The sequence below is a fragment of the Leptonychotes weddellii genome, chromosome 4, assembly GCF_054177405.1.
Source record: "Leptonychotes weddellii isolate Sample4059 chromosome 4, ASM5417740v2, whole genome shotgun sequence".
In the NCBI taxonomy this organism is placed as follows: domain Eukaryota; kingdom Metazoa; phylum Chordata; class Mammalia; order Carnivora; family Phocidae; genus Leptonychotes; species Leptonychotes weddellii.
In genome coordinates, this window is record NC_138372.1 from 76,982,533 (window position 1) to 77,009,604 (window position 27,072).

Below are 27,072 nucleotides of genomic sequence, written 5' to 3' on the forward strand. Positions count from 1 at the left end.
TAAAGTTGTGCATTTATCGGGCACTTTCCAAAGTTAAACTTTTTTTGTATTTAAGAATTTGCCCCCAGTACTGCTCATTCAGTTATCCAGTTAGTGCATAAACAGCAGCCCACGTTTGTTACTGAAGTCAAACCCTTTTACCCTGTACTCTGAAATGCCCATAGAGAAGTATTTATTTTCTTTGAAAATGTGGATTTCTCTGATGGGTAAGTGAATACCAAAAATACTTGAACTCAAATACTTGAGTGAACGTGTTCGTGGAAGAAAGTCTTTACACTATACTTTGAATTTATTCTTACAGATACTTAGACTTATTTATAAAGAACTACATTTCATAATCAATTGTTCATTTGAAATGAAGAAATGTGGTTACATTAAGCACAATCAACAAGTATGAGCTATCTCCAAATGGACCATATTATTAAGTGGCTAAAGGCATCAAGTACTGTGATGGTATTATTTCTAATAAATTGGTCACTGAAGTAGGAATTCCCAATAATAAATGTACAGACTTTTGGGCACCTGGGTGGCTCAGATGGTTAAGCGTCTGCCTTTGGCTCAGGTCATGATCTCAGGGTCCTGGGATCGAGTCCCGCATCAGGCTCCCTGCTCCTTGGGAGCCTGCTTCTCCCTCTGCCTCTCTCTCTCTCTCTGTCTCTCATGAATAAATAAATAAAATCTTTTAAAAAATAGATGTACAGACTTTTAAGATATTTATCGTTCTTTTTTTTACATTTCTCTTTATAACAGTGTTAGGAAGTTATTTAGGCTATAACTGAAATTTCAGTATGAGTCTGAGCCACTAGATAAAGAAGCTCAAGGGATTTCTCACACCAAGTTGAAAGAGATTATTTATCCACTATCCCCTTCTGTACTGGACTCTACCTAGTTCCAGTTATTGGATAATATGCTTGATTCCCTAATAAGTTAATGTGACAAGTCTAAAAATATTTTCTTAGCTTTAATTTCTTGGAAACATTTTGATGAGTCATTAATTTTATCATATCTATATAAAAATTCAGATAAGAAAAAGCATTTGTAACTAAGACTAAGAAGGTATATCCATGTCATATCCTACCTTTAATCAATATTTAAGATAAACTCTGATGATGAATTTCTAAAAGCTTCAATAATATCTAATAACAATGGGGTTATTAGAGCACTATGGGGTTAAAATGATTTAAATGATAGTAGCATAACCCCAATGTTTATATCAGCATTATCTACAATAGCCAAATTATGGAAAGAGCCTAATTTCTTATCAACTGATGAATGGATAAAGAAGATATGGTATTTATATACAATGGAATATTATTCAGCTTATAAAAAAGAATGAAATCTTGCCATTTGCAATGACATGGATGGAACTGGAGTGTATTATGCTAAGCAAAATAAGTCAGTCAGACAAAGACAAATACCATATGATTTCACTCATATGTAGAATGTAAGAAACAAAATGCTCATGGGGAAAAAAAAGGAAAACCAAGAAACAGACTCTTAACTACAGACAATGAATTGATGATTACCAGAGGGGAGGTAGGTTGAGGGGGATGGGTTAAACAAGTGATGAAGATTAAGGAGTGCACTCGTTGTGATGAGCACTGGGTGTTGTATGTAAGGTGTTGAACCACTAAACTGTACACCTGAAGCTAATATTACACCGTATGTTAACTAACTGGAATTTAAATAAAAGCTTAACAAAATAAATGGCAGTAGTGTACATCAGCATATGCAAATAAAATAGGTTTCACTCTACCCCTAAACACTAAATAGGATCAATTTAATGTATGAACATATTTTGAAACTATTTGAGTTTCAAAAAGTAATTTTTATTACTAGGAAATAAATTCCAATTAAAAGTCTTCCTATTTTTTAAAAAAAAATCCAGCAATAGCTGGGTGACATCTTACAGAATATGAGTGAGACTAAGCAGGACCAAAGAAAATATGGCTTATCAATACCATACATGTTCACATTTGGATTTCCAAATGCTTACAATGTGTTCCTTCTAGTTAGATCTAGAACATGATTAAGAATCAATAACCTAGACTTTAGCAAAAGACTTTAGTAGCAAAAAGATTAAGTCCTGCTTTTCTTTTTCCTAAGCCTCAGCCCACAGGGACCCTGGCCTTTCTCAACCTACTCATAATCTAACTCCTACTGTCTATAATGTCCGATGAATTACAATGACCAATGATGTATTTACCTGTAGCCATTGTTTCTCACGGTAACAATATCAAGCATATCAAATTTATTTCTTTACCACAATCATTCAAAAAGGATATGGAACATAAAGGCAAAACAGTGCTATGATGACTAATAAAAGGAAAAGTTTATAAGAATTCAAGAGGGGAAATGTTATTATGTGTTAATTAGTTCACTTAAGCAGTAAGTTATTCTAATGTGCTTTTTAGAAACACTTAAAAGTATATTGCTTTTATCCTGACCTAAATCCAAATGGCTTTGTAGAGAGATTCAGTTAATAAAAAATAAAAATAAAATTACCTTTCTCCCAGCAATGAGAAATGACTTAATTGCCTAACAGGGTAACGATCTCTAGAGTTATTTTGATTCAGCCCCTACTCTCTATAGATTTTTTTTTCTACCATATTCAGGACATCTTTTCACAATATTCTTACTAATATAATCAACTTTTTTAGCAAAAGTTTAAAATTATTTTAATTTTGATTACTTCATGCTGTGTATTCTGCTCTTTTGTTGATATTTACTTAAATTTTAAAATCATTGATAAAACATTTGAAAGCAATGCTTGTGGAATACATTTTTCTCAGTTAGTGAACATGTCTAAATCATGTTTTCTTTAAAGGTATGTGACAACAATCAAAAGGAAGAACTGGGGTTTCTTTAAACCCTTAACCAAAAAATGCTACTGGAGGTTCCAGATCAGTATATCCTTCTGTAAACACAGCTGTTTATAAATGCAGAAGTCATGACCCGCTAGCATCTCCCCTAGGAGGATATTCACAAAATGGGTTTACTTGAATCCCAAATTTTTAAGATGGGATGCAGGAAAAAAAGAGTAAAATAGCCAATTTCTCTTACCATCAAATACGTTACTTTTTCAGTCTGCCAAAAGCAACCCAGAGTTTAAAGAAAAAATTCAATAAATGTCAATTTAACTCCTACTCTGTGCCAGGATCCTTTCTGGGAAACATGATATTTAGTTTGCTAATATTAACATGCAAGTGGCAGGCACTGTAAAGTCAAAAGGAAGTAGAAATTAAAACATTATGGTATTGATTCAGGAAGAGACAAATGAATTGTAACAGAATAGAGTTCAGAAATAGACCCATGTATAGATAATTGTGCAATAATTGATAGTGGCAATAAAGTAACTCCAGGGAGTGGATAGTCATGTACTGAATTTTTTCTCAGTAAATTGAGAGAGAAAAATTAAGTCAAATATTTTATACCATTTGCAAAAAATAAACCCATTTGGATTAAAGATATGAAGGTAAAAAAGCCTCAAACACACTGTAAAAAAATAGGAATCCATGTTTATAACTTCAGGATAGAAGACGCTTTTAACAATATACAAAACACAGAATCCATAAAGAAAAAGTTCCTACTTTTAACTACACCAAAATTTAAAATTTAAAATAAAGCAAGTCAGTTAGAGAAAGACAAATACCATATGAATTCACTCATATGTGGAACTTAAGAAACAAAACAAACAAGCAAGGGAAAAAGGGGGAGAGAGACACAAGCCAAGAAACAGAGTCTTAACCATAGAGGATAAACTGATGGTTACCAGAGGGGGGGGATGGGTGAAATAGGTGATGGGGATTAAGGAGTTCACTTGTCTTGATGAGCATTGGATGATTAAAATTAAAACTTTTTAAAAATTAAAATAAAATAAAAAATAAAACAATTTTTAAAAAGGACATATATTTTTGTATCCTATTTTTTCACTTAACATTAGATCATAAATTTTTTATATTATCTGTATAATATTTTATATTTTATATTCTTTATAAACATTAAATGATTGCACAACTCTGAAAAAATGTAAAAATTAGGAAAAAAAGCTACAGACTGGGAAAATGTATTCTCAACCTATATAACAGAGAAGGAATTAATATCCAGAATAGATAAGCTACAGATGAGAAGAGTTTATTTTTCAGTCTTTATAATGGGACGAAAATGCTGTCTCATGGCAGATACAGAGCTCATACAAATCAATCTAAAAGCCATAGAAATTAGAAAAATAATTTTAAAGTTTGATACTATTATATGTTGGGTTTGTGGGGTATTTGATATTGTCACCCACTATTGGTAGGAGTGTAAATTGGCACAGTCCTTTTAGAGAATAATTCATCAGTACCACTGCAAGTTAAAATATAACCACCCTATCACCCAATCCAATAGTTGTACTGTTTAATATCTTCCCGGAAGAAATATCTGTCTGTGTGAGGACGAAGGCATATGCAATGACATTCTTTGTGACATTGTCTGTGACACTGAAAATTGAAAACAATCTAAATCCCCATCTAAAATATATATATATATATCCATTATATATATATATTATATTATATATATATCCATTATATATATATATATAATATATATAATGGAAAGTCATACAATGCAGCTCCTGAACAGAATAAGATATATTAATATTTAGACAATGTGAAAAGATCTCCAAGGCGTAACTATAAGGCAAAAATGCAAGTTATAGATCAATACTTACAATATAGAGCCATTTCTTTTACAAACTAGTTACCCAAACTATATATTCTTGTACACATATATGTAACAGATGTACAGAAAACTAAACTAATGATGGCAAGTGAAACTATATTTTATCTGAATTTTTTGAATGTATATAAGAATGTATTTATTTAATATTTCTGTAATTAGAATATTTAAAGAGATTACAATGATTATAAGTACAGGAATTTGAAAATGGTATATTAACATGGAGCTGTCAAGGCCACCTTGAAAATTCCACTAAATGAAATAAAACTATTTCTATTCAAACATGGCTTTTATTATATCAATAATTAGAATTCTTTTTCCTATAAATAATATTTAGAGGCTATTTCAACTGCTAACTCCTCTTAATTTCCATTTAAGTTTTATTTTTACAATACTTCTCACACTATGAAATATTCTGTAGAAAACTGTATGGCTCATCACTTTTACTATTAAACTAAAGAGCTTCTGCACACACCGTACAAGAAGGTATATACTTTTATATACTTTTCAAGGAATCCACTTCTCAAGGGTTCATTTTTTTTGTTGTTCTGATGTCAAGTGACATTTTCAGATGTTTTCCTTAAATAGTATAGTCAGCACCAAATGAAATCTCTAGAATATAATCCCTAATTATTCCTATTAACTCCTTTCACACCCTAGAACATGAATACCTCTATAATTGTTCCAGCACTTATTCAATGTACCTGGGATATGATACATAATCAATAATTTGGGATGAATGGATGGTTGGATCGATGGATGGATGCCCCGATATTTGGATGCTTTTGAAAACCAGAATGGAGATAAATGTATCTGACCTTAGTCTTCCATTCTAAACCTCTCCTTAAATCCTTTACAAGCACTATGAAGACATCCACTTGCAATGGAATAGTTTTACCGCTTCACTGGAAGATGTTAGGGACCAGGGTGCAGAGATACTTGATGAGTATACAATGCTCAGCTAAGCTATTCTGTCCCTTTGTGTATTCTTCATTACATTATATGTTCTTACCCTGAAAAACAGGTGCTTATATTGTGATTCCCCCAACCAATGAAAACAAGTAGATCTTGTGTGATGTTTTGCTATGTGCAAAGTAATCTTGCTATATATATGTATTACCTGGAAAAACCTTATTTAAAATTTCAAACCACCTCTTTATATAGTCTTCATCTCCCAACTTTGCTTTCTTTTTTCCCCCTAATACATATCATCTTCTGGCATATTATATGATTTATTTACATATTTTATTTATTGTCTATCTCTTCTCTGTCTCCTTATCCCCAACCACCCACACCCATATACACTAAATACGAACTCTATGAGATAAAATAATTTTGTTTAAATTTTTCACTACTGAAACCCCAATGTCTAAAACAGAGCCTGGTACATAATAAACATTTAATAAAATGTTGTTGAATAAATGAATGAATGTAGTCTTTACAGTATTTTTACATTGCTTGAATGGATGAAATTTGAGGATGAGAAAGTTTGGTTTTTTGGATACTAAGAGGATACCTCCAATTTTCCCAGTTTTATTGATGATGTTATTTCTTTGGCAAATAAATTCAGTGGCATAGCAATAATGGCAATAATTCTTCGAGTCTTACCCAGACCCAGTTCTCCCAGATTCTAGGGTGAACATCTCTTTAGCACAAGTTAAGCTGTTTCACTTCACTTGACCTTTGTCTACATTACTTTGGGGTCATCACAGGTTGAAATGAGGGTAGAGGTGGGAAACGACATTGTATACAGTGAGTAGAGCCACCAGTTTTCATTGAAAAGTTTTCAAAATCATGGTAAATTTATTTGCAAAGAGAATTTATATAACTTGACGTATAGTCAATACTACCATAAAAAATGTTCTGCCCCAACTTGTTTTATAAAACGCTTTTGCAGCAGCGTGTATAACCAGAACTATTTATTGGCATTATTCCATAGTAAAATTGATTCTCATTCTCTGAGTACGTGATGCCTTTGTAGGAAAGAAATTTGGACTCTCTCTCAGCTTGAGCAGGCTCAGTGACAATGTAAAGGAACTAAAATGGGAAGGAGGTTGGTCTTATCTTTCTTATCTTCTCTTGCCCTCATTCTGTCTCTGCTCCCCCCACACCACCAGTTTGCAGCCCCAACTGCCCCCAACAACCCAGTCTTGCTTCCATTACATCTTTCTCACTGTTGGAGGTGGGCTGGAGTAGGAAATATGTCCAGGAAAAGAAGGAGACCCCTTTTAAAAAATACCTCTTGTTGGGGCACCTGGGTGGCTCAGTCAGTTAAGCATCTGACTCTTGATTTCGTCTCAGGTCATGATCTCAGGATTGTGAGATCAAGTCCCACATAGGGCTCCACGTTGGGGGCATGGAGCTTGCTTAAGATTCTCTCTCCCTCTTCCTCTGCCCTCCCCCTTCTCCTCTTAAAAAAAACAAACAAAAAATGCCTTGTTACTAAACACCTCTCTTACTCATCACTGTCCTCTGTGTGGCAGGTGTCCCAGGGCTGCCCCCCCACCAAGGGCACATGTGTGGGATCTTCAGGAGAATGTAGAGTAGTCTCTGCTGTGTGCTATTTGCTGATATAAAAGACACTCTCCAGCATAACCTCCCCAGTTCTCTCTTTTCACCTCTTGCTTTCTGGATCTCTACCTCAGCAGGCATCTCTTCCATTAGGTACTCAGAAGATAGCTACAGCCCAACTTTTTTCCACAGAGTCTACCTAACTCCCCATTCCTGTCACACCAAGCATTGAAAATGCTTCACACTCTTCTTTTCTCTATCCTCTCTACCATCTCTTCCCTCCTCCTCTCTCCCTGTTCTGCTAGGTACGGGGGCCAGAACAACAAACGTATGCCTCAACAGATAGCCATCTAGAACTTGAGCTAGCTGCCTCCCTTGTTTATGGAGGAGGGAGTATAGTAATGACTGAGAGATTAAGTAATTGTACCAGACTGCTTGAGTTCAAATCCCAGTGCCTCTATTTATTGCCCCTATCACACCCAGCAAGTTTTCAACTTCTCTGTACCTCAGACACCTCATCTACAAAATGGAGATAAAATAGTTCCTACCACATAGGGTTATTACAAAGATTGAATAAGTTAATATATGTCATATTCTTATAATAATACCTGATAAAAAGAATAATTTAGTATGTGTTGTATATTATTAACGCCCAATTTTTATTAGTAGTTGTTTTAAAATCCCTTTTTTTGATCAGGGGAATATGACTCTCATCCCACCCCCACTCTTGCCAAGGACACATGGAAAAGATTCAGCACTCCTTTTTTAGGCAGTGGACCACTCTGACTCTCCTGCTCATTTTTGAACGCCATCCTCTCTCTCCTGGACTGCCGTGATAGCATCTTAACCTGACCCCTCACCTCCCTCCCATCCATTCTCCCTCCTAGAACCATAATGATTTCCTTAAAGCAGAGGTCAGAATGCTTTTTCCTATAAATGTTCAGATAGTAAATATTTTAGGTTTTGTAGAACGAGAGACAAAATCAAGGATATTATGTAGGCACTCTTACAACAAGAGAAAAGACAAATTTTCACAAAATTTTTACTGACAGAATTCAAACTTTAATAATAATTGAACACAGTTTTCTTATAATACAGGTATACTAATGAAAAGAAAGTAATTATTTTGAGGGAATAATGTTTTATTCATTGGGATTCAAGGGGTAGTATTCTGTATCATCAAAACTGATGACAAATGTTCATTTGTCAAAGCTGATCTGAAATAGAATTTCACATTTCATCTTTGAAAATGTCCTTTCACAAAAATTAATACTGAAATGACTACCCAATAAATTTACATATATTGAAGCTTAAAGGTTACTTAAAAGACACACGGATTTTTCTTCTTTCAGTATTCCATCATGTAGGGGCTCCTGGGTGGTTCAGTCAGTTAAGCAGCTGCCTTCGGCTCAGGTCATGATCCCAGGGTTTTGGGATCGAGCCCGGCATCGGGCTCCCTGCTCAGCTGGAAACCTGTTTCTCCCTCTCCTGCTCCCCCTGCTTGTGCTCGCTCTCTCACTGTTTCTTTCTCTGTCAAATAAATAGATAAAAGCTTTTAAAAAAAGGGTCAAACCATTAAAAACTTGGGGTAACATATCAAATACAGTGCAAGAAAATTAAAGTGAGCACAATGCACACCTGTTAGTATAAAAAACTCAACCATGCTCTTTTCAAACTATTTTCAGTTAAGTGTCATAGATAGATATTAGAACCAAAAGGGGTTGCAGAAACTATCAAAATATCAAAAGCAAAATCAATTAATTTTAGAAATCTCCTTTCGAAGCTGGAAAGTTGAGACAAAAATAATGGGAAAATTTCTTAAGCAAAATATATTAGGAATATTTTTGCAACCTGAAAAAAACATGTTAGAGTATACTAATAATGTATCTTTTATAATCTAAATTTTAAGATAATATAGGTATTATATATGCCTAGTTGTTTAGTAAAGCAAAGCTCAATTAGGAAAAATCTTCATATATCACTTATCTAAAAGTGAGAAACTGGGGCGTCCGGATGCCTCGGTCAGTTAGGCATCTGCCTTAGGGTCAGGTCATGATCCCAGAGTCCTGGGATCTGGTCCTGGGATAGATCCCCCGGTCGGGCTCCCGGTCGGGCTCCCTGCTCAGCCAGAGCCTGCTTCTCTCTCTGCCCCTCCCCCTGCTAGTGCGCGCTCTCGCACTCTCTCTCTCTGTCTGTCTGAAATAAATAAATAAAATCTTTAAATAAATAAATAAATAAAGTGAGAAAATCTGACTGCTAGTTAAAGAAACTTAAAAAGCCTATGTAGAAAGTAAGAGTATATACACAAAGAAATGCACTAAAAGCATTAAACAGTAAGTACTGACCTAAAAGGGGAATTGAATTGTTTCCCAGACTGGAGTTTAAAGATTTTTTTTTTTTTTTTTTTGTGAGAGAGAAAGAGATAGAGAGCATGAGAGGAGGGAGGTTCAGAGAGAGAAGCAGACTCCCTGCCGAGCAGGGAGCCCGATGCGGGACTCGATCTTGGGACTCCAGGATCATGACCTGAGCCGAAGGCAGTCGCTTAACCAACTGAGCCACCCAGGCACCCCAGACTAGAGTTTAAAGGAAAAAAAAGGCCACTTGTAATAAATAAACAATGCTTGCCAAAAATTTAATGTGCTCCAATCAAAAATTTTATAGGAGTACTCATAATTCTTTTTTTAAACATAGGTAAAAAAAAAATGTTTTTCTTCTGTCTCATGAAACGTCAGAATCTGTCCTTGAAAAATAATTGTCTAAGAACACAGGGTTTTATGCTCATGAGCAAAATATGCGGTATTTTGCTACAATAATTATGATAAAATCATTGAAGTCCAAGCATAAAATACCTAAGGGGTTCTTAGCAATGTGACAATACCATTCATTTGAGAGTGATTATGTCACTCATAGAGATACAGAATAAGAGTCATTTTGATGAGGACCTAATTGCAATAATAATGCAGCAATAGCAGTGTGACATCCCTAATCTAAAGACATTAGTCATAGGAAATATTAAAGGTAAGTACATTTCTGCAGGGCTTTTTATGCTAAGGATTCTTCCAAAGGTAAAAGTTATTCCAAAGGGTTATCTTAGATGCTTGTCAAAATATTTTAACAGGATCACAATGGAAGAAGAATAAGCTAATGAGAAAGATGGCTAGAAGTGCTTACCATAGTAGTTCCACCTGCTACAAAGCATCCTATATGCCACCTATCTACCTGTATTTGATGGATAGTAGTTGATTTCTCCTAAAACAACCCAGTGAAGTAGGTACTATTATAGAGAAGAGAAAACAGGAGGGAAGTAACTTGCTCAAGGTTATTCAGAGGTAAGCACTGAGGCCTATATTTGATTCCAGACCTTCTGCCACACTGCCTTCCACTACACTAGCTGTTAAAGCAGCAGCTGTATAGACCTGGGGTGCCTGGATGGCTCAATTGGTTGAGCATCCAACTCTTGATTTCGGCTCAGGTCATGGTCTCAGAGTCATGATGTCAGGGTCATGAGATCGAGCCCTGCATAAGGCTCTGCACTGGGCATGGAGCCTGGTTGCAATTCTCTCTCTCCTTCTCTCTCTACCCCTCTTCCCCCTCTCCTTCTCTAACAAAAAAACAAAAAAAAGGCAGCCGTATACTGTATATACCCAAACAAAATGAAAGCCCCTGGATAATACTCCATCTTAAAATTCATCAGTTTTTACCCATGGTATGTTAGAAAATCATAATAATGTTAATAATACCTAACCCTTGTATCATGCTTACCATGTGTCAGACACTATTCTAATCATTATTGTAATATATAGTTATAGCTATTTCACATATGAAGAAACTGTAACATCTATCAGCTCAAAGATCCCTTCTTCAGGGAAGACCTTTCCTAAGTTCAGTACACACACACACACACACACACACACACACAATCAAATTGTCTTAATATGCAGTACTGTCACAATCGCAATTTTACAATTATTATGTAATTACTTGAGTAATGTCTATTTCCCCTACTAGACTATAGACTGTTGAGGTCCTTGAGACAAAGAACTGTATAAAAATAATTCGCCGGGGAAATGATTCCAAGAAGCACCAATAGGGAGTGAGGAAGTAAGACAGGGAAGGGAACAAAGCCAAGAAAGTGTCATTACCAGAGAGTATGCTATTGTGAGGAATTGAAGCTCACTCTTTTAGGGTCCTCTGGAAGACTCTATAGACCACCTCTCAGAGTTATTCTACCTGAGAAGAGGAAACTATGGTTTCACTACCAACTCCATCCATAACTGGTTGAGGACCACTCTCAGGGATGTTAACTTCCAGTCATTTCCAGCCTATTCCACACACAAGCCAAGCATTCCTACAACCAGTGAAAGTATTCAAGCAGATTGCTGACAGACGTTTGCAGCCATCAATGTGTATAGAGTTAGTGCCAGGAAGACATAGATGTCGACTGACAGCTTTTGCTACAGCCCAGCACTTGAAACACTTGTGATCCAGATTAAATGTACTCCATCCTCAGTCCTACCACAGACATTTAAAATGGATAACTATCACAATTTCTTTTGAAAAAAAAAAAAGACAATAGGAAGATTAGTGGTACAAACTACAATCCCTGCTGCATGGATGTATTTGTTGAAACTATAACTTATACTGATTACTTCTCTTCTCCACCACCTGTTCTAGGTAATGATCAAACTCCGGCAGCACTTCAACTAGTCTAGGTCTGCTGCCCCTGTGGGGTGATGCCAACCTGCTTCACAACTAAGGTGTCTAAATCCCTAGTTATAAAGTCCTTGTCCAGGCTATGGTTGCTAGAGTAGCCCATTTGTTGTTTTCATTGGGCATAAAAGCATCAAGAGACTTCATAGTGACTCCCATTATCTGCCAGTGGAGTACCTAATTTCTTTGCCTGATACTTTCTGGGATGAGGGGACCTAAATAAATAGGCATAAGCCATAGCTTGGGGCTTCAGGGACCCTTTCTTATGTCCCTTGGAAAGAAGTATCACCCTCAGTCCCCTGGAAACCAGAACCTTTAGTCACTCAGAGCAGACAGGAAACACAAATTCTGCAAGTGAGACTTGAGGAATGATGGGGAGAGGGACCACTCCTCATTCTACAGTGCCACAGCAACTCAGCAAATCTCCCCCTCCCAGTACAGAGACAGCACCAGCATCATGGCTTTGATGATCCTAGTCATAGAATGTCATTGGCAGTAATGGTAAGAAAGTAATAGTTGCTTTAAAGTGATGCTGACAGATGCTGCAGAGGCAACGAACATGAAATAGAACGGTAAGTATTGGATGGACCCATGTTTGCATTTTTCACTGATTCTGAATTCATTTTCTAGAGAATACTTTCTGTGCCATAACTTTATAATTTCCGATTTCTACAGGAGAGCTCTACAGATCTCAGGAGTGATCTATGACACATTTTATAAACTTTTATTTGACACATTTTAATTGAGTTCTGTTGACAGAAATAGTAGAGAATGGACTGTGCTAGGGTTAAAAAATTGATAACAACTACAGTGATAATAGCAACATCTGTTTCTTAACTGCTTGCAATGCGCCATTCTCCCTGCTATGTTTTTTATATGCCTCTAACCTGCATGTCTCAGGCTTCATTGGTTAGTGAAACAAATAGCATCACATTTATAAGGAAATGCCAAATCATGATGCTAAAAAAATTCTAGGTATTTTTCCAAGGGGTCTTTCCACAATTATCACCAGGAATTCCCAGTGGCCCTTCCATGAGTAGTCCAAATATGACTTACTGTAGAATGCTAAGCCTGGTAATTCCCCTGCATCCACTTAATGATGCATTCCAGCTGCCTCTCCCCATTTTTGTACCCCTCTCAGAGTCTCTGAGGAGGGCAGGTGAGCGATGCTTGTGGCTCTGCTCTCACTGTTCTTTGTCAACCTCTGCACCATTGCCTGTGGCCAAATCTGCAGCCAGAAGTTGAAGTTGATGCTTGCTTGCTGGTGAATCCACTGCCCTCTTGTTCCACATCCAATATCCACATTTTTCTGGTCCCTGCCCTATATCTCTCCCTGGAACCAAGGTGGAGCTTGCTCAGTACACATGCAGGACACCACAGAAGGTGGAGATTCGACCTAAACCCTAAGGTGTGTACCTCATTCATGGGGACCTTTTCTAAAGATCCCTGTTAAAATGGTCTGCTGTTTAGTCACAAGACTTTTATCTCCCCTCCCCTATGTGAATCATTTGTGTCTACGTATGCCCAAGCTATTGTAGCAATGGGCAAGTTTTAAATTCTTTCTCAGCAGTCTGAGGAGTCCTGTGCAAAGGATAGGATATAACCAAGCCTCGGACATTTTCAGACCAGTAAATTAGACTGCATAGAATGCAAAGATCTAACCGAGGTGGAGTGATGAAGTAGAGTTACCTAAGCACATAAAATCCTGTGCAAGTCTTTGCCTCAGATCCTGCTACACACCTATTTTCTCATTTAATCCTCAAAAAACACTCTAGGATAACTGGTATCGTCTTTGTTTGGGAATAAGGAAGCCAAGGCGCCTAAACTTGTCTAAAACAACATACTTAGCGATGGTAAAAGGTAGATTTGCAGTCAGTATCTGTAGTGTCAGTATCACCAACATCACTAACTAGGAGAGTATTCAGAGCAAGAATTGGCTAGGACTTTTAGCAATTTGTGGGTACAGTATAGCTCCACCTTCTTCAGCACCAATCTAATGTCCTTAAAGACACCTTACTACATCTTAATGTATTCTTTCTTTAGTATATACATTTAGGCATCTAGAATATACATCAATATACTCTTAAAGTTCTTACTTCTCCCATGAGCCAAAAGATGATAATCTTTTATTCATGCTGAAGACTCTGTGCACATTTATAACACTCATGCTAGAAGTTGTTTGGGGGAAAGCCCAGATAAAATTAAGTCATCTTTTAAATATTGAAATTAATTCCAATTTCAGCCTTTCAAGACATATGTCCAACAAAAGACCCAAACACTTTCATCCTCTGCATCTTTAAATAGTATTTGAAGTACCGCATGCCAAGCCAACAAAATCCTTGAGTTTAAGACTCCATTCTAGAACTTTCTACATCAGTAGATCCTTGTAGTGGCATAAACATTAGACTATTGTTGAGGTTTGGAAGTCCACTAACTCTTACGGCCAGAGCTTTCCCATGTGAAAGACAGAAAGAATATCATATGATTGTTGCCTACTTCAAAGACCCACATGCAAAGATTGATGAAGCTGTTCTGATTCCCCAAAAGGAACAAAGCCCGAACTTTTTGTACTTGGAATCTTCAGGGAAGCAAACAAAATGCTCTTTGATAGATGGTTTGTTTATTCTTTACTTAAAGGAAACTTTCTTTTGCAGAATCAAAGCTAACCTATAAATACAACCCTCTAGTCCTTTTCCGTGTAAGGCTTGAAATTTGGGAAATCATTTTCCTTGGCATGTGTAGGATCTGAGTTCAAAGAAAGAGACCTGTGTTCACTTTTTAAAATCAAATTATAGGTTTCAGTCTGTTCTTGAGCTGTCCTTTTGCTATCTTACACTTGGCAAGAATAAATTCAACATTCAGTTTCTGTTTGTGGCAAAATAGTGTTTTTTTTCCATAGTTTGTATTTGTGCTTTACTTTCTGCACAGATAAGCATGTAGTTTAATATTAATCTACATGCTGCCCTCACTAGTTACAATCATTATCTCCTTCCCTGTTTCTCTTGTTCCATCTTTGTCTATCTCTGCCAGACTCTGAGCAAGGAGCCTTTGGCCTTACCTCACCCTCACTGATAATAATCTTGTTCAGTGCTGGGTTTGGGCCTTGGGAGCAATCCTTTACCTTATCACAGCACTCCCCTTATTTCATTCTTTCTTTTTTTTTTAAGATTTTATTTATTTATTTAACAGAGAGAGACACAGTGAGAGAGGGAATACAAGCAGGGGGAGTGGGAGAGGGAGAAGCAGTCTTCCTGCGGAGCAGGGAGCCTGATATGGGGCTCGATCTCAGGACCCTGGGATCATGACCTGAGCCGAAGGCAGACACTTGACTGAGCCACCCAGGCGCCCCTTATTATTTCTCTATATATTTTCAGCAACATGCTACTTTCTTTTTTCAATAATTGATTGCATTCATGATTTCTGCCACTGGATTGAAATGGATCTTTTTAAGCAAAGAATGGTAAATGTTGAAAGACCTTAAATTCTCTAAATAAATTTCTAATTGGCATGAACTGCCATTCACCTTCACCTGGTAAGCAAATATATCATTCTTTACAGTGAGTCAAAGAAAATGAAATGTACTGAAACAAAGCAAGTCTTTTAAATATCACTAAATTGGTGTCAAGTTCAGCAACATTTAAAGTTGGCATCCCAAATGAAATTCAGTGGAAGCTACTGTTGGTACCACACACAACACTAGCCTTGACTCTATTGTCTAAATATGAGCCTGGCATGGTTAACTGTGGGCCACCTGGCATCACCACAAAGCCAAAAGTAAAGGGAAGAGTCCTAATTATAGACTGTAAATTACCTGCTCTTTTTGTGACTGAACTTTCTTCAGGATGATGACCCTGAAGCCATAAAATCTTGGCACCTAGTTTCAAAATGAAAAGTGTTTTGCCTTTCTCTTATATATTGAAGCAGTCTGTGATCTTAAAATAGATTTAGTGAAAAGGCAACATCTTTCTATTATTTCTTCCCATTCATTACAACAAGGTCACAGGAAAATATCAAGACAAACTTGTATCGGTGATTTACTAATTTGGTTTGCCTTACATTACATAGGTGAGGACTTTCAAATATATAAATTGCTTTTTCTTAACTCTTTCTTTCTCTTAGTAATTAATTGAGATTGTCAAATGTAGGCATACAGCTCAATCTTGCCAAAGGGCTGCTTGGGCCAAAACCTGCTTATTTTTTCTGGGCTTCCTTTGTTCTTTTTAATTCCAGTTTACCAAGAGTAAAGTGCAACAAGACAGTGTCTTTCCCCAGAGACTTGGCATTTAACTAGATTAGGATTCCAAGGCAAATTAAATGCTTCATGGCCTGGGAGCTTAATTCCCCTCTTGTTAATTAACTAGTCAGTGGATTGATTACAGAAATTTAGTTTTACCAGGAAAAAAAAAGACCTTGATTTTTCATATTTTGTAGTAAGGGCATTTTAGAAAAATGACAACCTACTGAACCCAATCTGAATGCTAACCTCCTACAATATCTACATTTCTGAATAATGAATGTCAAGGTTAAAACTGCTCCACATTGGTGCATTAACTACATTGTATGATTTGAGGAACAACACAAGTTCTCTCATTGGTCTGCAAATCCCCTCTACCAATCCTCTGTGATCCCACCTAGCATAGTTAGATTTACATTATAATCTCTACCTGCCTGACACCTTGAGTTGCAGCATAAATATGTTGTTTCTTGAAAAGTAATTTGAAGTATCAGGAGAATATAAGCTTCTTACCTTAATGAACTGGTTCTTGTCAGTGAATTACCTTAGTGGATGGTAGAGAGCAAGAGAGAGGACATCAACACCCAAGCTCTATACTGTGGTAAACCCACAAGTTTACTCTCAATATTACATATGGTAGCACTAATCTATTTGTTGGTAAGGAAGAATGATAGGAAGTAAATTATGTCTAATGTTTATGAGTGCTAATGAGACTGAGCTACTAAAGGAACTAAAATATATATACATATTGGAACTAACTATTGTATTTAACCCCTTTCTCTAAAGAACATTTCTTTTTCATTCATTCAGTAAATATTTGCTGAGTGTCAACTATGTGCCAAAAAGTACTCTAGGCACTGAAAATTCAGCAGTGACATGATGTGATTTCCATGTTAGAAGTGTCACTCTGGTTTCCATGAGGAGAAAAGACATAGGGAAACAAAATTGAAAGCAAAGGAGTGAGTCAGGAAATTATTTCAATAGTCCAGGAGATAAATGATAATGGCTTGAAATAAGACAGTAGTTGTGGAGTTAGTGAGAAGTGATAGGAGTCGGGATACAGTCTGAAGGTAGAGCCAACAGAGTTTGCTGATGGATGGGAAGAGATGTAGGAAAGGCCTGAACAAATGGAAGAAGAGGAGTGATATTTACAAAGGTGAAAAACTGAGAGAGTTTTTGGAAAGAATCAAGAGCTCTGCTTTGAGATGAGTGTGTGATATGGAATGGACAGTTAAACATATAAGTCAGAAATTCAAGAGAAAGGACTGTCTGGAAACATGAAGATGTGAATGGTTGGCAGGTGAATGGTATTCAAAGTTGGGTGTCTGCGTGTGAACAACTAGGGAATGAATTTAGAAAGAAGAAAAATTATAAATCGTTGGGGCACTCCAAAAACCTAGAATTTGAGAAGAGAATGGGAGCTGGAGAAGAAGACTGAAAAAAACTGGTGAGATAGGATGAGAACCACGAGAGTTGAGTGTCCTGCAAGCTAAGTGAAGAAAGTGTTTCAAGAAGGAGGGAGAGGTCAACTGTGTTGAATAAAACAGAAAGTAGAGCAAGATGAGAAATTATACTTGACTATTGATTTGGCTACAGAAAGTCAGAGGCTGACTTGGATGAGAGCATCTTCATGACAGCTATGAAAGCCTGTGTCATGGCTTTCTTTGAGAGTGAGATGTGAACTGGTGGGAGCAAGAAATAGAAAGTTTCCAAGAAATTTTCAGTAAAAGAAAACAGATCTGAGGCAGAAGCTGGAAAGGCAAGTTTAGCTAAGTGAAGTGTTTGTTGTTTGTTGGTATGCATTTAAAGAAGTTGGGTTTCTTAAGGTGGAGAAAAGGAACAATGGGCTGGAAGTAGAGAAACAAGAATAACTATCCTGCCTCTAGTTAGGGCCAGTCTAGGAGAAAACAGTCACCAAGTGGGAAGTCTCTGTGGGAAACAGTGTCCTCAGGGAACTGGCAGGCTGGGGTTGGGAGGGGTGGAACCTTGAGATGATGGACAGAGTTGCAGAAAAAAAGACTCCAGAAAGTCTGAGCCTCTTCTGTTGAAAGTGTGATCCACAAGACTGTAAAGAATGTTGATATTAAGGGTGCCTGGGTGGCTCAGTCGTTAAGCGTCTGCCTTCGGCTCAAGTCATGATCCCAGGGTCCTGGGATCGAGCCCCGCATGGAGCTCTCTGCTCAGCGGGAAGCCTGCTTCTTCCTCTCCCATGCCCCTGCTCATGTTCCCTCTCTTGCTGTGTCTCTCTCTGTCAAATAAATAAATAAAATCTTTAAAAAAAAAAAAAAGAATATTGATATTATAAGACATTATATTCCTTACTTTGTCACTTCCAGGCTGCCTTTCATGTTTACTTTATTTGTTATATTTTATAGTTTAAATAAATTTGGGGCAAAATAGGAGAGACAGAAATGATTTACAATGTGATACAGCAAGGGTCCCAGAGGGCACTGAGAAATTAGAATATGTTTGTATTAGATTGGGAGAAGGAAAAAGTCTGAAGGAGACTGAATTCCCCATGAGGCAGGAATGTGTAGCGTTCTGAGAGGTAGAGGCGAAAGGATATAAGGCAGCTACCATTAAGGCAGAAAGAATATCACATGTATTTTTTCTCTTGCCCATCTACCTTTTGTAAGAGTGGGGAGGATTAGGCAAGCGGTTGGAAAGTAGACATTTAATAATCAAAAGAGCATTAAGAATATAAACTTTAATATTCCCAATGATTTTGACTCATTTTCTTTTACTGCTAATAATTAGCCATTTGCATTTTCCATGTTTATTCTATCCTTTAAAACTCTACTGGTAAAATACGAGAAAGGAATTGTACTTTGACCTGAGACCTTACTGAATTCCTTATAACTATTCATTTCATATTTCTTTGGCTCTTCAACTCATCTTTTCTACTTGTTTCCATTTCTCACTTCAAATAGAGTGAGTGGAATCATATAAAGCTGTTCATGGCTTAGATAAGAGAAGTATAGTACATATAAGGACAAAGATTAAAAAAATAGATTACTCACAAGTAGAACAGCAATTTAAGAACAACGAATTTAACATCTAGAAAAAAATCAACACTAGCTTTTCTTTTTGAAATCTTCTCAAGACTTTATGTATGTTTCATTTCTCTCAGTTTTATTATGTATAATCTGATGAAAACCTGATTGCGCCTGGGGTGTATGAATATCTCTATAGTCACTTACATCACTTAAAGTCCTCAGATTACATTTTATTTCTGATATTCCAGTATAATATAATGTAACTGTTTTTTGTTCCAGTTACTAGGGTGTTCATTGAAAGGATATGATAAATAAATGTATGTTTCTCTTAAAGCAAAGTTTAATGTTGAATGTTAATAAATTGTCTTTTTACTCAGACATGCAGTTTGTTCCCAGTAGCATCGTAGTGTTCTTGGAAAACACAGCCACACATCACTACCTCCAGCTCATCTCCTTCGCTGTGCCACCAAATGGAGTTGCAACTTGCATATTTCAGATAAATGACCACTTGCTCCTGAGCCAGATTGTTAATATTTTCTGACTGGGATAAATGTCGAAGCCGCCTCATGTTTAAGAATCCTGAACAGTATCAAAGTAAGAAGGAAGGTGAAGCTGGATAACAATTTTACTATTTCTCCCAAATCTTAGGGAACTGCTAGCAACAACAAGCCTTGCAAAGGAGAAACTGGCATGTCAGCTCCAACCATTTAAAAAAAGGAATCCCGACTCAGTCGAAAATCTTTGAAAAGTACAGCCATAAAGATCAATATGACTCAACAGGTTCCTAACCTTACCTCCCCTCAGAGAAAAAATTATACACAAAGAAGGAAGACAAATAGACCACACCCTAAGAAACTCATTTAAAAGACACCTCCAGCCAATTTGTAGGAAAGTGAAAGTGTATGTGAAAAATCCAGACAAATGACCAAGATAACACTCAAGAATTTTTCTTGTAGTCATCTATAATGTAATTTTATTAAGTATTCCCTTAATAAGGCAAACATCTATCAGGGGCTGTCATAATGACCTTATTAAGGGGGAAAATTCAAGATAAAAGGCAATTAATTAACAAAGCAAAAGAAAAAGTAAGTATGAGAAAATCTTAACAGAAGTTAAATTCTGGTGGGTGAACAGAGGATTATGAGGAGTAGGACACCAGGCTACAAAGATCTCCAAGTAAGGTGTCCCTCTGCTTCATCCCACTCCCCAGTTACTCCAGGAATAGAACAAATAAATATCACTTAATGTTTTCCCCTCTCTGAATTGTAGGGGGGTTGCAAAATAGAGCTTAAGGAGAGAAGATGGAAATACAAGAAATATAGACTTGGTCCTAATGTTCTGTTGAAGCTAAAGTTCAGGGCTGCATTCTGCATTAGGAAAAGATAGGAAGCTTGAAACTTTCTGCCAGAGAACATAGATATGAGCCCCAAATTGGCACAATTATAGGAAGAGGGACAAACATTAATTTTACATCAAAGCTGAAGACTATTGTGTTATAAATAAGAGAAAAAAATACATGGCAAAGCCTCAATTTTAAAAACATCAGCACACACACACACAAAAAAATAGAATTAAAGAAACATTATTTAAAGGATGAATACAGAGCCTCATAAGGAAACAATCATAGCCAGAGAAGAGAACTTTCCCTACAAGTGCCTGCTACAAGAGAAGAATATAAAAAAACAACAGGAATTCAATGAGAGACTTCAAAGATGAGATGAAGAAACAAAGGAATCAGTAAAACTGTAGAACTGAGAAAACCAATTAAAGACCAAAATAATACCGACAGAGAAATAAATACATTGCAAATAGCAGTAAGCACACTAAAGCAAACTGAATTCTTAAGAGTACAGGAAAAAAAATTTTAAGAATATAGGAAAAAATGCAAGTCAGCCCTGAGAATGGTGGTCTAGGAAGAATGGATTCCCCACAAGAAAGAAGCTAGATAGGAATGTAGAACAGATGTTAGGAAGGCAAAACATCAGAAAACCACTAAGATAAATATGGAGGGTCACTGCATAATGATAAAATTTAAATTCACTAAGAAGATACAGCAATTTGCAAAATACGCAAATCAAAACTTGGGTGAGCTATGGAAAAATTTGACAAATCCATGATCATAGTGAAACTTTTCAATATGCTTCTCTCAGTTATCATATAAAATGTATAACATAGTGTAATATAGTGGGTCAGTCAATTAAGCATCTGACTCTTGATTTCAGCTCAGGTCATGATCTTGGAGTCCTGAGATCGAGCCCCGTATCAGCTCCATGCTCAGCACGGAATCTGCTTGGGATTTTCTCTCTCCCTCTCCATCTGCCCCTCCCCCAGCTCATGCTCTCTCTCTCTCTAAATAAATAAATAAAATCTTTAAAAAAAATAATAGTGCTGGGCGCCTGAGTGTTCAGTCGGTTAAACGTCTGCCTTCAGCTCAGGTCATGACTCCAGGGTCCTGGGATCAAGCCCCATTATCAGGCTCCCTGCTTCTCTCTCTCTGGCTCCCCCTGCTTGTGTGCTCTCTCTCTCTCTGTCAAATAAATAAATAAAATCTTTAAAAAAATAAAAATAAAAATAATTAATGGTGCATAACAGTATAAAATAATACCAACAGTACAATATAATCCAATACAAAAAAGACAATATAAAAATATGCTATCAACCATATTCTGTAACCACAATGCAATGAATCGGTATCAAAAATGTAAATGAAAATTCCCATATACTTGGAGAATTTTTTAAAATTATGTCTAAATATATCATGGGTGAAAAAAATGTTCACAGATATTTAAAAATACTTTGGGATAAATAGTAATGGAAATGTTATATATCAAAACTTAGTTGATTAAAAAAAGTGGTATTAAAAAGACTTTATTAAAATGATTATATTAGAAATAAGAAAGGCCAGAAATTCATGAATAGGATCTAACTTAAGAATCATGAGTGATGGAGGAAGTTACAAATAATAAATATAGACTTACGACCAGTTACAAATATTAACAAAAGGCTCATAGAAAGTTGCAAAATGAATGAGAACTATGAGTAGTAGTCCTTTCTCCTAAAGGAAGAGGAGTCTATTTTTTCCTATATACCTTTCTCCTGCTAATTTATATAGGAATTTATATAGAATAATTCTTTGCTGGAAACTTCATAATTTATTCTATAGCTTACAAAATACCAAGATGTGATTCTAACTACCCCAGAGTAAAAAGGAACGTTACCTAGAAAGAGATGCAGAAACAGATGAGATTTGGGGCTTCCCCTTTGAAGACAGAATAAGTGAGTTTTCATTTGAGCAAAGGATAGTTGGGACACCTGGGTGGCTCAGTTGGTTAAGTGTCTGACTCGATTTCAGCTCAGGTCATGATCTCAGGATCGTGAGATGGAGCCAGCCCCGTAGTGGCCGTGCATCAGGCTCTGTGTTCAGCACAGAGTCTGCTTGAGTTCTTTCTCCCTCTCCCTCTGCCCCTCCCCACCCTCTCTCTCAAAAAAAAAAAAAAAAAAAGATAGCTGAATTATATTAAGCATATTGCTCTTGCTTTTATGTCATTCTTGTTCTTGTTTAAAAGTTTGGGTGTGGGGGCGCCTAGGTGGCTCAGTTGTTAAGCGTCTGCCTTCGGCTCAGGTCATGGTCCCAGGGTCCTGGGATCAGCCCCGCATAGGGCTCCCTGCTTGGCGGGAAGCCTGCTTCTCCCTCTCCCACTCCCCCAGCTTGTGTTCCCTCTCTCGCTGTGTCTCTCTCTGTCAGATAAATAAAAAATATTTTTAAAAAATAAAATAAATGAAAAAAATAAAAGTTTGGGTGTGGGAAAAGTTGGAATGGATATTGAGTAGCAGACTGTGTGCTTTGTTGACTCATTCAACACCCATTCCAATTCGCATCTAGTTTGCTTTCCTGGTTCTCTAAAGACTGGAAAGCTAAAGATTATATTTCCTAGATTCCCGTCCATCTGGGCTTCAGGTAAGTGATCTGCGCTTTGTATCTGTATAAGACTTGGGCTTGGTATTGGCAAGAAAAAAGGCAGCAACACATGAAAGAGGAAAAAGTTGGTTCTTCGTTAACAGGTATGATGGTTCATTTACGTGTCAACCTGGCTAGGCTACGATGCCCAGTGTGTAGTCAAACAGTAGTCTAAATGTTGCTGTGAAGATATTTTTTAGATGTGATTAAGATTTATAATCAATAGCCTTTGAGTGAAACCGATTACTCTCCAAAATATGGCCGAGTTCATCCAATCAGTTGAAGGCCTTAACAGCAAAGACTAGGGTTTCTCATGAAAGAAGCAATTTGCCATCAAGACTGCAACATAGAGGCGCACCCACCTGCTGGGCTGCTCTGCAGATTTCAGATTAATACCGCAACATTAAATCCTACCTGAATTTCTAGACTGCTGACCTGACTTACAGATTTCAGAATTGCCAGCTTCTACAATCCCACAATTACATGAGCCAATTCCATGAGTAAATTGAGAGACACAGAGACAGAGACAGGCAGACAGGTCACAGCAGATGGGGTGTTTTGGCTAGAAGAGTCCGAGGTGTGCATGAGTGGGTATTTTGATTCTTACATTTCAGCCACGCGAAACTAACAGGCTTCAGATTCCTTTGCATACATTTCCTCCTTCTGGAATGCCCATCACCTCACACCTGTCCATGTCAGCTGAAGGACTCCATTTCACACTCAACTATAACTTTCTCTAGAATAATTCCTTGAAACTCTAACCGGTGAAACACTCTTTTCTATGTGCGCACAGAGTACTTTTTTTCGTGTTTCTATTATGGAATGTATCTTATTATTACAATTATTATTTTACATACCTATCAATTCTCTTGCCATACACACTAGAGTATGAGCTTTAAAGGACAGAGAACGTATGCTGTTTTTTTGTGTTTTTTAAAATCTAAAGTCTTACTTGGAATATAATAGTTTCCTGATGCTTTGTTGAATTAATGAATGACTGAGTGATTTAATTTATGTAGCAGCAACAATTTTCATGCGTCCCAATTTCTCTTAGTCTGGGCATTCTTACTGACTCCATGGCAACAAAGTGCTTAAGTAACCTCAGAGGCTGTTACTCACTCCCAATAATACTCACCAGCAGAAAGGGTCATGCGTAAAAGCTTTCAGAGAAAACACAGAGGTAAATAGCTTGCTAAATCTATGTTGCTTATGTTAATCAAATGCTCACAGAAATACATAAAAGAATAATATTACTTATAAACAGTCATGCATTGGACTCCCATCAGCTTGCCTCTAGCTTATTTCTCACTAGTTGCCAAGATCAAAGGCTTCAGGATCAAATGAACTTGAACTCAGAAACACACCTCCATCACAAACTAAGGTGCAGAGATCTTGGGACACTTACCTGACCTCTCCGAGTTTCACTTCCCTCATCTAGGAAACACTGCTTATACATACCTACCTCAACAAAACGTCGCTAGAGTTAGGTGTATAAAATAATTACCAGTATCTGGCACATAATAAGCACTAAATAATTGTTAACCACATAGATTATGATTATTGTAGTATATAAATTAAGGAAGAATTTGTAGAGATTAATGCCTGTGAAGAGAGAGTTTTATAGCCCATTGATACATCTTTAAAGCACATCTGATTGTGGAAACTACACCCATATCTTAATTATGTGTAAAAATAAAATGATATAATGGGTAACACGAGGTCAAAGGGTAATGCCTTTATCATACGCTGACTTCATATTTCTTCTCTGTGGACGGAGGTGTACTATTTCATTATTTCTTATCATATTCTTGATTGGTGGTGAATAATCTTATACTACCTCTACTAACAAATCCATCTACAATATTTCATAGTCACTTGCTCAACAATAGGCATAAAAAGACAACGGTTATTTCTGGAAGAAAAAGAACACAAGAAGGCAAAGCTCCCCAGGCTTTGATCTGCAAATGTGTCTTTGACATACAGTATTTTGGAAGCAATGAGCCAGATTATCTTTCTGCTGAGATGGTCCAGGCGCAGTCTTCCCTAAAGGGAAGAATAACAAAATGACTGATTACATTATTTTTAGCTGCATAGTTTGTTAATAAAATTGGGGATCTCAAGAACACCTCAGTCTCCTCACCATCTAAAAGCACCCTCATAAAGGCGTTTGCCATGTTTGTAATTTTAAACCAAAGTGTGAGTTAACTTGATTACTATGTTTGCAGTATCTACTTTATCGTTTCCATCTAAAGTAAGTAAAGCTAAAAGAGCATACTGAAAGGAATTATAGCACAAAACATGAAGTCATCCTTCTGTTGGTATGCAAATTCGGGAGTTTCTTGGATGAAATCTGAAACTGGCCCCCATGCTGACAAGGAAGGAACAAAGAGGCAGACCACACAGGTAGGTGGCAGGTTTAATAAGCAAGGGAACTTACATACAAGGCTTGTCTTGGGCATCAGCAAGATGGGTAGATTTCCACACCTGCCCACCAGAATCTTAAAACTGTGCATAGAAGCTAGGTTCTGTCATTTATTCAGTCCAGATGGTCTCAACAACACATTGCTCTCACAAGACTGCATCCTTGAAAACGAGCTCCCATGGCGGGAACAGTGGGCAGAATGTTGTACATTCCAAGAAGAGGGGAGGCTATGAGGAGCCTCTGATTGAGGAATCCAGCTCACGAGTCAACCAGAGGTCACGTCTCCTTGATGAACTCCTCCAACACCTTCCCTCTAAGAAGCAGATAAACACAACTAATTACTCTGAAAGAAGAGATTTTATGAATAACTTAAGCAAATTAAAAGCAAACTGAAATCAGGCAACCACTACCTCAAAGAAATTACACTTTTTTCTTTCTGCTCACTAACCTGGGTGCCCACAGGTATTGATTGGCATATTTGTCCTCCTACCATCCTTTTTTTCTAGCTCCAATTCAGTTAAAGTTCAGTTTTAAAGTATATACTCCATTTGGATGGAACATGCAGTAAGGGTGATAATCTAATTGGTATGTCTTTTGAACTGTGCGGATTATCTGGGAGGAGGATACGGCAGTAAGAACAATGAAGACCTTTTATTTAGTACCTATTAAATAGGAAGAATTGTAATTATATAATCTCATGAGGTGGGTGTTATAAAACCCATTTTACAGATGATATAACTAATGCTCAAAGAGATGAAGTCAACTGCCCAAGTTTTACACATGTAATAGAAAGCATAGTTAGGACTCAAAGCCAAATAGGTCTGGTTCTAAATCTCAAGCCTGTATCATTAATGTCATTTAATGAATCCAGTGTGCCCAGTGATTGATACTTCTGAGAATTATCTTTCAATTCTGAGAAACTAAAATGTATAATAATTTAAGGCAGACAAAAACATATTTCAAGCCTTACATGTCTTAACATAAGCCAAATAATCCAAATGTGTAAGGTCTGCTGAATGAGTAAGAATTCAAGAAGTACGTTGATACCCCCATATATGGGCAATAAAAGTAAAGACATATATTTAGTGCACTTATGTTAAAAACTGTCTGTCTTTCAGGGCGCCTGGGTAGCTCAGTCAGTTAAGCGTCTGCCTTCAGCTCAGGTCATGATCTCAGGGTCCTGGGATCGAGCCCCACATCAGGCTCCCTGCTCAGTGGGAAGCCCGCTTCTCCCTCTGCTCTTCCCTCTGCATTGTGCACTCTCTCTCTCTCTCTCTCCCTCTCTGTCAAATAAATAAAATCTTTAAAAAAATTTTTTAAAAAACTGTCTATCTTTCTTTGAATATTGATCATTACTCAGAAAATGATTATCTCTAATGTCAGTACTGGCTAATATGCCCACTATCATTCAATAAATATTGACAATACAGTACATGCTGAGTATTGGGCTAAGCTCTGAAGACTCTATTAGAGAACAGAAGTAGACGTAGCACCTGTCCTCAAAGAGCTTAGAGCCCAG

The 27,072-nt window shown here is 37.0% G+C and overlaps 1 long non-coding RNA gene across 1 annotated transcript in view; it reads right to left on the reverse strand.

The window, feature by feature from the left end:
• Nucleotides 1-8,091: 8,091 nt before the first annotated feature.
• Nucleotides 8,092-27,072, reverse strand: part of LOC145721119 (uncharacterized) — a 33,679-nt gene continuing 14,698 nt past the window's right edge. The window contains exons 2-3 of the long non-coding RNA XR_014144585.1: nt 25,569-25,866; nt 8,092-8,763 (exon numbers count right to left, since the gene is read on the reverse strand). This is a non-coding gene — a long non-coding RNA (uncharacterized LOC145721119). The remainder of the gene's footprint in view (nt 8,764-25,568; nt 25,867-27,072) is intronic.